We start from the raw sequence: 16973 nt of genomic DNA, 5'->3' as shown, positions 1-16973 counted from the left end.
AACTATTGTGAATCGTTTATAATGTATATGAACGGGTCCTTTCAGTTGGTATCAGAGCGGTGGTCTTAGCGAACCAGGTCTTGCATTAGTGTGTCTAACTGATAGTTGTTAAGATGCATTAGTGAGTCTGGACTTCGACCGTGTCTGCATGTCAAAATTTTTGCTTATCATTTTTAGTCGAAAATCATCTACTTACCATCTTTAGGAAATTACCTGCTTATCATTCTTAAGTCTAGATGCGTTTTCCCACATTTATTGCATAATAGTGTATAGACGAATTCTTATCTTAGCATATCTGTTACTGTGAATTTGACTGACATCTTTCAAAGATTCCTCATTTAATTTATGGGATTTTGGTATTATATATACATATGTAAATTATGTATTGAAGAATACCAAATCTAAATTCTACAGTCTATTTCATACCAAAAAAATTCTTTCCCTGATCATACAAGATGGATCCCTCAACCAGTTCGAGTTCCTCGGATTCCGACAGCTATGCCGATATGGATTTCCACATGAGCTCCGAAAGCAGCGTGACCGGAATGAATCAACCAATTAGCCATCATCTATTCTGGATGAATTGGGGATGGGTTCGTAATCTACTTAACCATTGGAGACAAGAAGAAGGCGATCCCTTTCATCCACCACATTGCCCTCTTGGCAATGAACCTGAAGCACTTACCGGCAAACCTGTCCGAAACACCATTTTCTCTCTCATTTCCAGAGTATCTCGTCATGATTGTATACTACATCAAATTCTAGATCTTATTTATCCGCTCGTCCGAATCGACAATTACCCCGGTGTAATAGAAGAAGTCAACGAGCTTCGCGCTCGAGTAGTGGCTTTGGAGAATATGGTGCAAAGGTTACAAACACCAGCAGCAGCACCAACAGTATAACCAGTACCACCATCAACAGTACCATTACCACCACCAACAACAACCGCATCGCAAACCTCAACTTCACAATCTGTCCCACGAGCATCGACGTCATACGCCATGTAGATACCAAGGAATACCACAACGATGAAGTATTGATTCATAACTTCATTGGGGAAACATTCTACGGCGATTATGTAATTTCTAAAGTTTAGAAATTATCTATCCTCGCCTTAACCATAAATCAAATGAGTTTAATTTAATATTAACTCATTAAATCAATATTACATCTGAAGAAATATACACATATATATTTCAATAAAGACTGTAATAAAATTCTTTTGTACAAAATATTAATTGTGTATTTTTTTAACGGGTAGGTAATACCCGAGAGATATATAAATTCACAATTAATATGTTACATTCTTCGAATCTGATTCAGCAAATCATCCATTATACTCCCTACTTTCACAACAATATACATTCTTTTATAAAAATCAAAACAACCATATTCATTCAAAATCTAATTACATATTCTGATTTTGAAATCTCAGAATTCGATTCAAGATATAACCAAAATCGTCACTCTTAGATTCCTACATCTTTCAAAACTATACTTTGACTTCAAAACTGTCCTAGAACCTCATTTCTATTCATGGAACTCACAAAAATATTTGTATCATTCAAAATCTTAGAACATCATATGTATATTAACAATTACAATATGTGTTCAAACACTTCGAAATTCCTAAAGACATGCGAGATGATGATCCAACCACATATTACCCACTGTCATGCATCTGAAAAGCTCTCGAAACCAAAGTTATAGTTTAACACGTATCTATGTCAGATCCTTTGATATTTATTACCAAATATAATTTTTCAATCTCTTTCCAAAATAGACTGTTTTGTCACAACTCCAGCAAATCACCTTCATTTGTTTATACGAATAAACCTTATTATAACAATTACCCCTTCATCATTGTTACCGGGGAACCTTTCATATCTCGCCACATTAGCAGTAAACTTATGAACAACTTCATTAACCTTCGACTTAAGCCTCTTCGAAAAGCCACTATACTTATTCATTAAAACCCCATCATGTATTCACCTACATCCTGTAACAATAATTGTCACACCAACTACTGGGAATTAGCAATCAGTATTTTGAATTTCGCGACAATTTTACGTCAAAAGTTATACATATAACGTCTATCTCCAAGACTTACATACTTCGAACGTGAATTTTCTGAAAAACATCCCAAACCATGAACTAGTTCTCCGAAATTGGAAAAATGCTGATGAAGCAGCAAAAACTGTAAACGACTTTAACAGTCAAAAGTTTGATGATAAAGAATAGTATGGTGGTAAAGCTGAGAAAAAGAGAAGGTTTGAAACTGGAAAACGGATTGAGCAGACCATGAAGGAGGCTGTGGACAAATCACAAAGACTAAACCTGCCTTTAAAGGATCCAAATGATTCAGTGTCTACTGAAATCGTTAGCAAACAACTTACTTCTTATTCTAAACCTTCACAGACAAATCTTCTTCATCATCCATATTATCGTATCTTTTATTATAATATCTTCGATATTCCTGAAGATATTTTCACAACTATTCTTATCTGAAATCTTTTATCTCTTCGCAATATCTGCGTTACAACATAAAAACAAACTGTGTTTGTTTCTAAATTCTAAAAAAAAAAAATTTGAATTTAAAATAGGAATGTTTTTGAAGTAGTGTTGGGAACTGAAGCATGAGTTAGTATAATATAATGACACTTGATCAACGTGATTATATTACAGTAAGTCATGCTGAGTTTCTAATGGAACGTGATGATTCACAGAACATACTGTCATCATGTACTGTTTACACGACTCTTACATTCTACCCAATTTTCAAACATATTAAGAACATATCATCATGATAGCTCTATATTTTCGGATATTCTGGTAATTTGCCAAATCAAGATCGTGCCATTACGATTTTCTTCTTGGAACATTAACTATGTTCATCCAAAAATTCATATCTACGAATTCTGGACCATTATCCGCTTGACTTAAGGTCGGAAAGAGAAAACGAAAGCATGAAGCTCCGAAATATAATGGAGAATATAAAGCCCGATAACAACCCCGAAATTACAAACCTTGTATATCAATGCGTATAGAAATATAAAGACACGGGAGAATGAAAAACACAATAACCCCAAGGTAATGGTAGAAGAAAATAACTTCCTCCGGTGGTAGATGAAAAAGAAGAATGACATATATGAAAGTTAAGAGTAAATCAAGAATCAATACTGGATGAAGCATATTAACGAATGCTTTAAAGTATGAATTGGGGAGAAAGACTAGAAGGTGTGAGATGTGGAAATAAAGAAACGAAGGGGGTGGAATTATAGTAAAATATCAGACAGAGAAATCGAGACAGATTATCGCATTTAATCAAAGAAGATCCTGATTTCCTTAATCGCCGAAGAACCAAATCTTATTGCAAAGATTTTCTTTAAATCCCATGAATTCCGAAAATCAATCATAACTACGTCATCGGTTAAAACAAATATACGTTTACTCATTTCACTCTCTTGCGATAGCTTCACTTATACTCTTCGCGTAATCAAAATATTTTATCTATATTACTCAATGATGATAAAACTCTATTTATCAACTCATATTCATCATGAAAACATTTTTATAGTTAGCCATGACGACCTCGATCAAATTTCGGGACGAAATTTCTTTAACGGGTAGGTACTGTGACGACCCGGAAATTTCCGACCAAATTTAAACTTAAACTTTATATGTTTCCTACACGATAAGCAGAATTTGTAATGTTGAATCTTAAAAAGTTTGGAACTACATTCATGTAATCAATTACCCTTTGACCGTGTTCGATGATTCACGAACAATTATGTGTATATAGATATGTATATATAATATGTAATATTAACTGAAAACATTAACAAAGTATTAGATATATGATACTTTACATGAACATATTTGTTTCGATATGACAGAATTAAGAGATAATATCAAATGATTAAATTATCAGATACATTATGATATGATTACGGGCCTATGTTATGAGGTCCACTGAAAGGATCCGAAACTAATCATCCGGACGATGTCCATATTGATTACAAACGAATTACAACAGTTGATAACATCGCGAGGTACTTGACCTCTATATGATACATTTTACAAACGTTGCATTTATTCTTAAAAGGCAATCTATCTTTACATAAAAAAATTAATAAACTCGTCAAACATTTCTCGATATCCAAATGACCTAAACTGTCATTTACTTAATAAATGTCTTTAATGATCTTCAATGACTCGAATGCAACGTTCTTGTATCATGGCTTAAATGGTCCCAACTAGTATCCTTAATATGAGCTAACGCACAGCGGAAGTCTTAATTCATACCTGAGAATAACATGCTTTAAAACGTCAACATAAAGTTGGTGAGATATATAGGTTTGATGCTAGCAGCGATATAACGATGGACCACAAGATTTCATATATAAACATTTTAATAAAAATATTCTAAGTGGTTGAGCACTTGGTAACCATACTTAACAATTAATCACGTCGCATATTCCCTTTAATATGAAATCTTACTACACTGTACCAAGTGTAGTCACGAAACGAAGTACTGTGCAACCGTTGAATACTGGTCGTCCAGTCCGGTTGGGGTTGTCAGGCCCGATAGATCTATCAACAGGATTCGCGTTTACAATACCGCTGTAAATATTAGTTACCAAGCTACAGGGAAGTATGCCAGTGGTACAACTCAACGTAGAATATATTTTTTAGTTACTTGTGTCCATAATGTAAAACATAAAATACATGTATTCTCATCCCGAAATATTTAGAGTTTAAAAGTGGGACTATATACTCACTTTCGTCTTGAAGATATATATATAATTTGACTTGGTCTCCGGTTGATATCACGAACCTATCCATATATAATATATCAATACCTTTTCTTTTTTTAAACAAACGTCACATATATATACTTGTTATACTTTTAATACTTTGAATAATTCCTTAGTCCGTAGTTAGCAGTTCGTTGTTAGTAATTCAATTTTAATGGTTCATATTTAGATGTTTAATAAAACCCCAATGAAATAAATAAAACCCTCATCGTATATGTATTGGTCGAGATTAATCTTGACCCACGGTACCGGTGTTGTCAAATGACGTGTTGCGTACATAAAGTACCGGTGTTGTCAAATGACGTGTTGCGTACAATCATGGGATCTTATGATTAATCTTCTCGTATTGTTTACGGGTGATCCTGAACCATATAAAATTGAATTATGAGTACATATATATAAAATATCATGTTATTTTAGAAAGATGTGATTTTATTTAATTTTTCCCAATTAATCCCGAAGTTAAACAAGTCTTGGATAACCAATTTTGTTTCGGTCATAGTTTCTTCGTTACAAATCCGTTTTCGTTGATTCAACTTGCCATCTCCTTGGATTGAGTCCCTCTTTAAGACTATGAACTGAAAATACCTTGGTTTGTATTCAAAATCACACGGCATAGGTGAAACTTTAGTGAAACTTATGAAGTTAAACATTTTCCTTTATTTAAACAACCTTAAATGATTATTTTTCTAAAAATACTTATACTTTGAATTAAATCATGAAATTTTTATGTGTTATCATATTCATAGTAAAAATCATTTTTCCAGAACATAAACCTCCAACTCAAAGTTTAAGATAGTTTTTAATTATCCAACCCAAAACAGTCCCCGGTGGCACTCCGACGTCGTAAAAACAGTTTTTAAGATATTCTTTGAAAAACCAAATTATACCTTGTTAAATTTGCATATATTTAAGTTATATTACAGGTCTTGAAGTATTTTAAAAGTTAAGTTAGAAGGATCTATTTAGTTTGCAAACAAGTTTGAAAACATTCAAACTATGTTCTTGTTGTTAAACTTTTATACCACAAAATAAGATAGCTATATATATATGAATCGAATAAGGTTATGAACATAGATACTACCTCAAGTTCCTTGGACAAGGTTTCTGTAAAAGAGGAGTAAGAAGCTAGAATCAAAAGGGTGATGGAAGTGGATGAAAGATTGGAAGTAAGTTTGTGTTCTTGGAAGGATTTCTTGAAGTGTTTTTGTATGGTTTTCTTATGGTGTTTAAGTAAGGTTTTTGAAGCTAGATCTTCATGGAACTTTGCTGAATGTTTATGGAGTTTAATGTTCTTGAGAGTGTGGGTGTTTTTAGCTAGAGAATGGAAGTAAAAATGAAACAAAATGAGGATACATATATACTCCTAAAAAAATGTTTATGTAGTAGACATGGACAAATTTTTAGTTTGTATATTTGTAATTAGTCTTACAATCATTCAAAAGTAATTACCTTATACATAAGGCATGAACAAGGGCTGGTTAGGTGGTGATTTGATGTGTATATACCAATAGTAAATACGTATAGAAGCTAGGTATGATACGAGTACAAATACTCTAGATATACGTATAGAAATTTTGTGAAAAATGGAATGAGGATTCAAATATAGCTATCTTTTGTGAATACACTTATATGATTTTATGTATTTAAGTCTTTAAAAGTGATTAAATACATTACTTATACGATATATGTATAAACATTATAAGTCTTAAGTATTTATGTCAAATAACGTTACGTATAGTTATCGTTTTGAAAACTTAAGTTAGTAGTTTCAAAATATACTTATAACTTATTGTTATTAATACAAAATGAGATATTAAAACATTCATTAATCATGTTAAATATGTATATATACATATATATACACAAACGTATAATTATCATATATTGTATAGTTCGTGATATCATCGGTCAAACTAGACGGTCAAACGTTGTGTAAAACTCTTTTCGGAAACATAAATCTCAACAATTTGGATTGCTTATCATGTTGGTAAGGTTTAATTTATGTAAATATTAATCTTATAAGTATAGAATGATCGAAAAAGTGCGGGTCAACTTTAGGGTTTTTGCTTATCGTGTCGGAACCATATAGAGATTAGAGTTTAAATTTGGTCGGAAATTTCTGGGTCGTTACAGTACCCATCCGTTAAAGAAATTTCGTCCTCGAAATTTGGTAGAGGTTGTCATAAACAACAATAGGAATGTTTTCATGACGAATATGAGGTAATAATGAAATTTTATCATTATTGAAAGATTTAGATAAAACGATTTGGTTATGTGAGACGCACGAGCGAAGCTATCACAAAAGAGTGAAATGAGTAAATATAGAATTGTTGTAACCGATGACGTGATTATGATCGATTTCCGGGATTTAAGGGTTTTAAAGAAAATCTTATGTAATAAGATTTAGTTTTGGGGCGATCAGGATCTTCTTTGATTTAACGCGGCAATCTGTTTTGATTTCTTTGTCGAATATTTCACTATAAGTTTACCTCCTTCCCTTTCTTTCTTCCCACATCTTCTATTCTTTCTCTTTAGTTCCTACTTTAAGACATTCGCTAATATGCTCCATCCCATTCTAACCCTTGTTATATTTCTAACTTTCATATCTTTCATTCTTCTTTTTCATCTATCACCAGAAGAATCTATTCTCTTTTATCCTTTCCTTGGAATTATAATGTTTTTAATTCTCCCGTGCCTTTACGTTGCAATACGTATTGATATGCACGGTTTGTAGTTTCGGGGTTGTTGTTAGGTTTTATACCTTCCCTTATATTTCGATGTTCCTACTCCCGTCCCTTAAAATCATTGTCATCCACAGTTAATGCTCTCTCTTATTTGCTGTGGTTTATGTTCCTATTTCTATTCTGAAGTTTTGTCCCTTCATTTCTTCTTCCCGTCCTCGAGCCAAGCGAACAATGGTCCGAAATTCGTAGGTAGGAAATTTGGAATGAACCTTGCTATTGGTTTTAGAATGAAATTGTAATGGCACGATCTTGATTCGTTAAATTACTCGAATATTCCGAAAAAAAAAAATAGAACTATCAAGGTGATACGTTCTAATATGTTTGAAGACTTGATAGAATGTAAGAGCCGTGTAACATGGCACATGATGACGGTACTGTGAATCATCACATTCCATTAGAAACTTAACATGACTTACTGTAATATAATGAAGTTGATCAAGTTTCATTATATTATACTAATTCATGTATCAGTTCCCAACACTACTTCAAAACATTCATATTTTTAAACTTAGAGATTTCAGAATTTAGTAACTAACACAGTTTCTTTTATATTGTAGCGCAGATGTTACGGAGAGTTAAATGATCGCATATAGGAATAGTTGTAAAAATATCTCCAGAAATATGAAAAATATGTATAACGAATGAAGATATCTTATAATATCTAAGATAAAATGATGGTGAAGAATATCATCTTGAAAAGTTTAGAATAAGGAGCAGTGTTCTTACTAACGGTTTCAGCAGGCACTGGATCATTTGGATCCTTTGAAGGCAGGTTCTGTTTTCATGATTTGTTCACGGCCTCCTTCATACTTTGCTCAATCCGTTTTCCAGTTCCAAACCTTCTCTTTTTCTCAGCTTTACCACCATACCATTCTTTATCATCAATCTTTTGATTGTTAAAGTCGTTTACAGTTTTTGCTGCTTCATCAGCATTTCAAGAGCTACTTCATAGTTCAGGGTGTTTTCAGAAATCATGAAAGGATTTGAATGCGAATTGTAATCGTCAAGTTACGAATGAGGTTTAAGATAAAATCAAGTGGCAAACTTGAAGAATTGTTTAGTTTCATATGTTACAATCAACATTTTAATTCATTTTAATTGTCCAATGTTTTCTTCTTTATGCCACTTGTTGGATTCTGGTAGGTCAAAATCCGAATATGAAATTTGATTGAAAATGGTTATTCTGGGGTGAGCGGATACGAATATCGGTGGTTGTAAGTTAGATAATAGATAACCGTTGAATCAGATTCAAGAATGTACAATAAAACTTATTAATGTGAATTCTAAATATTCCTCGGGTACTACCCACCCGTTAAAATATTTTCATCATTAATAGTTTGTACGAAGGAATTTTTAATTACTATCTTTATGAAAATATACTTGCATATATATTTTCTTCAGAGATAATCATAGATTTAATGAGTCAATAAGATATTAAACTCATTTGATTTATCGTTAATTCTAGATTACATAATCTCTAAGACTTTAGAAATTACATAATCGTCATACGATACGTAAAGCGAAGATAATCGATGTAGAACGATATATAGAACGAAGATCATACTCGAAGTACAGATATTGAGTCGTGTGATGTTGATATATCGAGATACAGATTGTGATGTTGAGATTGTGATTGGGGTGATAAAGGTACTGTCGGCGTTGACGATGGTAGTACGGATTATGCTGCTGGTGCTGCTGTTGGTGTTTGTAACCTTCGCACCATATTCTCCAAAACCACTACCCGAGCACGGAGTTCGTTGACTTCTTCTATTATACCGGGATGATTGATGGTTGGAACGAGCGAATGAACAAGATTTGAAATATGGGATAGTATGTAATCATGACGAGATACTCTAGAAATGAGCGAGAAAATGGTGTTTCGAATGGGTTCGCCGGTAAGTGCTTCAGGTTCATCGTTAAGAGGGCAATTTGGTGGATGAAATGGATCACCTTCTTCTTGCCTCCAAAAATTTAGTATATTACGAACCCATCCCCAGTTCATCCAGAATAGATGATGGGAAATTGGTTGATCCATTCCGGTGACGCTGTTCTCGGAGCTCGAATGGAAATCCATGTCGGCGTAGCTATCGAAGTCGGAGGAATTCGAACTGGATGAAGAATTCATCTTGTATAGTTGGAGAAATGAATTTTTTTGGTTTGGAATAGATTATAGGAGCTGGGTTTGGTACTCTTCAATACATAATTTTCATATGTATATATAATACCGAAATCCCGTGAATTACGGAGAATCTTTGAAATTCGTCGGGCAATGTTTATAGTAATAGATACGCTAGGATATGAATTTTGTCTATACACTATCGATGCACTAGATGCAGTAAGACGTGTCTAGACTAAAGAATGATAAGCAGGCAACTCCCTAAGGATGATAAGCAGATGGTTTCCGACTAGAAATGATAAGCAAAACTTTTTAGCAGGTAGATACGGTCAAAGTCCAGACTCACTAATGTATCCTAACAACTACCAGTTACACACACTAATGCAAGGCCTGGTTCACTAAGACCAACGCTCTGATACCAACTGAAAGGATCCGAAACTAATCATCCGGACGATGTCCATATTGATTACAAACGAATTACAACAGTTGATAACATCGCGAGGTACTTGACCTCTATATGATACATTTTACAAACGTTGCATTTATTCTTAAAAGGCAATCTATCTTTACATAAAAAAATTAATAAACTCGTCAAACATTTCTCGATATCCAAATGACCTAAACTGTCATTTACTTAATAAATGTCTTTAATGATCTTCAATGACTCGAATGCAACGTTCTTGTATCATGGCTTAAATGGTCCCAACTAGTATCCTTAATATGAGCTAACGCACAGTGGAAGTCTTAATTCATACCTGAGAATAACATGCTTTAAAACGTCAACATAAAGTTGGTGAGATATATAGGTTTGATGCTAGCAGCGATATAACGATGGACCACAAGATTTCATATATAAACATTTTAATAAAAATATTCTAAGTGGTTGAGCACTTGGTAACCATACTTAACAATTAATCACGTCGCATATTCCCTTTAATATGAAATCTTACTACACTGTACCAAGTGTAGTCACGAAACGAAGTACTGTGCAACCGTTGAATACTGGTCGTCCAGTCCGGTTGGGGTTGTCAGGCCCGATAGATCTATCAACAGGATTCGCGTTTACAATACCGCTGTAAATATTAGTTACCAAGCTACAGGGAAGTATGCCAGTGGTACAACTCAACGTAGAATATATTTTTCAGTTACTTGTGTCCATAATGTAAAACATAAAATACATGTATTCTCATCCCGAAATATTTAGAGTTTAAAAGTGGGACTATATACTCACTTTCGTCTTGAAGATATATATATAATTTGACTTGGTCTCCGGTTGATATCACGAACCTATCCATATATAATATATCAATACCTTTTCTTTTTTTAAACAAACGTCACATATATATACTTGTTATACTTTTAATACTTTGAATAATTCCTTAGTCCGTAGTTAGCAGTTCGTTGTTAGTAATTCAATTTTAATGGTTCATATTTAGATGTTTAATAAAACCCCAATGAAATAAATAAAAACCTCATCGTATATGTATTGGTCGAGATTAATCTTGACCCACGGTACCGGTGTTGTCAAATGACGTGTTGCGTACATAAAGTACCGGTGTTGTCAAATGACGTGTTGCGTACAATCATGGGATCTTATGATTAATCTTCTCGTATTGTTTACGGGTGATCCTGAACCATATAAAATTGAATTATGAGTACATATATATAAAATATCATGTTATTTTAGAAAGATGTGATTTTATTTAATTTTTCCCAATTAATCCCGAAGTTAAACAAGTCTTGGATAACCAATTTTGTTTCGGTCATAGTTTCTTCGTTACAAATCCGTTTTCGTTGATTCAACTTGCCATCTCCTTGGATTGAGTCCCTCTTTAAGACTATGAACTGAAAATACCTTGGTTTGTATTCAAAATCACACGGCATAGGTGAAACTTTAGTGAAACTTATGAAGTTAAACATTTTCCTTTATTTAAACAACCTTAAATGATTATTTTTCTAAAAATACTTATACTTTGAATTAAATCATGAAATTTTTATGTGTTATCATATTCATAGTAAAAATCATTTTTCCAGAACATAAACCTCCAACTCAAAGTTTAAGATAGTTTTTAATTATCCAACCCAAAACAGTCCCCGGTGGCACTCCGACGTCGTAAAAACAGTTTTTAAGATATTCTTTGAAAAACCAAATTATACCTTGTTAAATTTGCATATATTTAAGTTATATTACAGGTCTTGAAGTATTTTAAAAGTTAAGTTAAAAGGATCTATTTAGTTTGCAAACAAGTTTGAAAACATTCAAACTATGTTCTTGTTGTTAAACTTTTATACCACAAAATAAGATAGCTATATATATATGAATCGAATAAGGTTATGAACATAGATACTACCTCAAGTTCCTTGGACAAGGTTTCTGTAAAAGAGGAGTAAGAAGCTAGAATCAAAAGGGTGATGGAAGTGGATGAAAGATTGGAAGTAAGTTTGTGTTCTTGGAAGGATTTCTTGAAGTGTTTTTGTATGGTTTTCTTATGGTGTTTAAGTAAGGTTTTTGAAGCTAGATCTTCATGGAACTTTGCTGAATGTTTATGGAGTTTAATGTTCTTGAGAGTGTGGGTGTTTTTAGCTAGAGAATGGAAGTAAAAATGAAACAAAATGAGGATACATATATACTCCTAAAAAAATGTTTATGTAGTAGACATGGACAAATTTTTAGTTTGTATATTTGTAATTAGTCTTACAATCATTCAAAAGTAATTACCTTATACATAAGGCATGAACAAGGGCTGGTTAGGTGGTGATTTGATGTGTATATACCAATAGTAAATACGTATAGAAGCTAGGTATGATACGAGTACAAATACTCTAGATATACGTATAGAAATTTTGTGAAAAATGGAATGAGGATTCAAATATAGCTATCTTTTGTGAATACACTTATATGATTTTATGTATTTAAGTCTTTAAAAGTGATTAAATACATTACTTATACGATATATGTATAAACATTATAAGTCTTAAGTATTTATGTCAAATAACGTTACGTATAGTTATCGTTTTGAAAACTTAAGTTAGTAGTTTCAAAATATACTTATAACTTATTGTTATTAATACAAAATGAGATATTAAAACATTCATTAATCATGTTAAATATGTATATATACATATATATACACAAACGTATAATTATCATATATTGTATAGTTCGTGATATCATCGGTCAAACTAGACGGTCAAACGTTGTGTAAAACTCTTTTCGGAAACATAAATCTCAACAATTTGGATTGCTTATCATGTTGGTAAGGTTTAATTTATGTAAATATTAATCTTATAAGTATAGAATGATCGAAAAAGTGCGGGTCAACTTTAGGGTTTTTGCTTATCGTGTCGGAACCATATAGAGATTAGAGTTTAAATTTGGTCGGAAATTTCTGGGTCGTTACATCCACTGTGATTTAAGAAATCTATTCTTTTTGACAACTCATTACTTAACCAGTATGATAAAGATAACGATATTTATATTTTATTTTATTAAATATATATAACGATTTAAATTAATATTATATATTTTTATACGCGTATTATACGTACATAGTTTTATACTTTTACTATACTTTAACTTTACCTTTACTTTACTTTTACTTTACTTTAACTTTAATAATTCACTTTAATAATTCATACTTTAATAATTCACTTTAATAATTCATACTTTAATAATTCACTTTAATAATTCATACTTTAATAATTCACTTTAATAATTCATACTTTAATAATTCACTTTAATAATTCATACTTTAATAATTCACTTTAATAATTCAAAAATCTATTATAAATAGAATTCAATAGGTTTCATTATTTCATAGAAACTTGAAAATATATTTCTCTAAACTCTCTAAATCGAATTACATATATATTTACTTAGTACTATTTCAAGATATTATTAGTATACATAAAATACTACGACGGAGTTATATTCAGACGATTTCAAAATAAGTTTTCAAATGGGATATAGCTAAGGAAATTATGGGTTATAGCTATGAAGGTTATGGGTATTGATCGAGGGTATTGCTCGTGAGGTCAACCTAACGTTTATCATTTTCGTTGCGTCTACGTACTTTCCTGCAATATTGAATCACAATATTGATACGTGAGTATTCATATCTTATCTTTTATATATTAATAGTGTATCCCTGACTAGTGCTCGAGTATATAAGATTATGCATGTTTGTATGCTTAGTTTCGTCGTTAAATAGTTTATGATAAATCAAGAATTTGATACATATGCTACTGAGATAAGTTATATGATATGCATGTCATTGAAAAGCTAAAGAAAAAAATTAATAACTTTTCATTTAGAAATCGTGTGGTTTCAATGAACGGATTAAAAGATATGGTCAACTGAATTATCATTAATTTTAATATTATTATTAAAATGATTATTATAACTGTTATCAGTTGATGTTATTACTAAAATTATCTTTATTACTAAAAATTAATATTTTTATTGAAACTATCATTTTATTATTTTTATCATTATTATTATTATCAATAATATTTTATCAAATAAATATGCGTACAAAGATATTTTTACCACACGTAATGTAATTACATTAATAATACATACCACTATATTTTTATGATATTAAGTGAATTTTATAAATTTTATTACTTGAGATATATAAAAGTATATTTTTATCATATATGAATTTTAATATAAATTTTTATTTATTAATAAATGGCTTGTATTATTTAGTATAATAAGATCTGATAAATATATTTAAATATATAAAACTACTATATATAAGTTATATAATAAACATGTATAGATTTTGAAAGTCATTTTGGGTCAAGTTGACTTTTGTTGACTTTTGCATGTCGGACTCGAGCATTAGGATTGTAATACACTACGACTTGACCTAAATTGTTAGATAGATATTGACCAACATATAAATATATATACTTAATATAGGTTCGTGAATCCGAGACAAACCCTGCACTTGTTCAGTGCCGTCATATACATAATTGCTACAAAATACAGTATTGTGAGTTTCACTTGCTCCCTTTTTATATATATTTTTGGGCTGAGAATACATGCGCTGATTTATAAATGTTTTACGAAATAGGCACAAGTACTAAAACTAATTCTATGTGGGTTTAAACCAGAAATATACCCTTAGCTTGGTAACATTAAACTACTTGTCTATGTACGGTAGGCGCGAATCCTAAAGATAGATCTATTGGGTCTGACAAACCCCATCCTGACTATGGGATGCTTTAGTACTTCGAGGTTATTTTAAACACACCTGATCTGGTGTACTTCAGAGGGTAAAACATGAACGTTAAGGCTTGTTACCGGGTGCCTACAACTTATAGAATACTTTTATACACTTGCGAGTGTACGGATATTTATAGAAACTGAAATCTTGTGGTCTATTACTATTACTATTACGGAAATGATGGATTATGATAAACTAATGAACTCACCAACCTTTTGGTTGACACTTTAAAGCATGTTTATTCTCTGGTATTAAAGAAATCTTCCGCTGTGCATTAGCTCATTTTAAGGATATTACTTGGAGTCATTCAAGACATACTTTGAAAGACGTTGCATTCGAGTAGTTGAGTTCATCAAGATTAATATTAAGTCAATTATAGTTGGATGTAATATGAAATGGTATGCATGCCGTCAATTTTTGATGTAAAGAAAGTTTGTCTTTTAAAAACGAATGCAATGTTTGTAAAACGTATCATATAGAGGTCAAATACCTCGCGATGTAATCAACTATTGTGAATCGTTTATAATGTATATGAACGGGTCCTTTCACTTGATCATTTTTTGAGTAAATAAGTATGTCATCGATGAAAACAATGACAAACTTGTCAAGATATGGCCCACACACTCGGTTCATAAGGTCCATGAACACAGCTGGTGCGTTAGTCAATCCAAACGGCATAACCATAAACTCGTAATGACCATAACGTGTCCTAAAAGCAGTTTTTGGAATATCATCCTCCTTTACTTGCATTTGATGATATCCAGAACGTAAATCGATTTTCGAATAAACCGACGAGCCTTGTAGTTGATCAAATAAGTCGTCAATTCTCGGCAGTGGATAACGGTTTTTGATGGTAAGTTTATTCAACTCTCTGTTTTCAATACACAACCTAAATGTACCATCCTTCTTCTTGACAAACAAAATAGGAGCTCCCCATGGTGATGTGCTTGGTCGAATGAAACCACGTTCTAATAGTTCTTGCAGTTGGCTTTGCAGTTCTTTCATCTCGCTGGGTGCGAGTCTGTAGTGACCCGAACTTTTCCATGTTTATATATATATATTAAATGAAATTGTTATTTACATGATTAAGTGTTTCCAACATGTTAAGCAATCAAACTTGTTAAGACTTGATTAATTGAAATAGGTGTCATATAGACAATTGACCACCCAAGTTGACCGGTGATTCACGAACGTTAAAACTTGTAAAAACTATACGATGACATATATATGGTTATATATACAGTTAACATGATTGTATTATAAGTATGTATCTCATTAGGTATTTTAACAATGAGTTATATACATAAAAATGAGACTATTAATTTAAGAAACTCGAAAACGATATATATAACGATTATCGTTATAACAACATCTTACTAGGTACATATGAATCATATTAAGATATTGATACACTTGGTTAATTATGTTAAATGATAAGTAAATATATTATTAAGTGTATTAACAATGTAATACATATGTAAAAATAAGACTACTAACTTAATGATTTCGAAACGAGACATATATGTAACGATTATCGTTGTAACGACATTTAACTGTATATACATCATACTAAGATATATTATATATCATAATATCATGATAATATAACAATTTAACATCTCATTTGTTATAATAAACAATGGGTTAACAACATTCAACAAGATCGTTAACCTAAAGGTTTCAAAACAACATTTACATGTAACGACTAACGATGACTTAACGACTCAGTTAAAATGTATATACATGTAGTGTTTTAATATGTATTCATACACTTTTGAAAGACTTCAAGACACTTATCAAAATACTTCTACTTAACAAAAATGCTTACAATTACATCCTCGTTCAGTTTCATCAACAATTCTACTCGTATGCACCAGTATTCGTACTCGTACAATACATAGCTTTTAGATGTATGTACTATTGGTATATACACTCCAATGATCAGCTCTTAGCAGCCCATGTGAGTCACCTAACATATGTGGGAACCATCATTTGGCAACTAGCCTGAAATATCTCATAAAATTACAAAAATATGAGTAATCATTCATGACTTATTTAC

Source organism: Rutidosis leptorrhynchoides, chromosome 1 (genome assembly GCF_046630445.1).
Source record: "Rutidosis leptorrhynchoides isolate AG116_Rl617_1_P2 chromosome 1, CSIRO_AGI_Rlap_v1, whole genome shotgun sequence".
Classification (NCBI taxonomy): Eukaryota; Viridiplantae; Streptophyta; class Magnoliopsida; order Asterales; family Asteraceae; genus Rutidosis; species Rutidosis leptorrhynchoides.
This window is presented reverse-complemented; position numbering follows the sequence as displayed.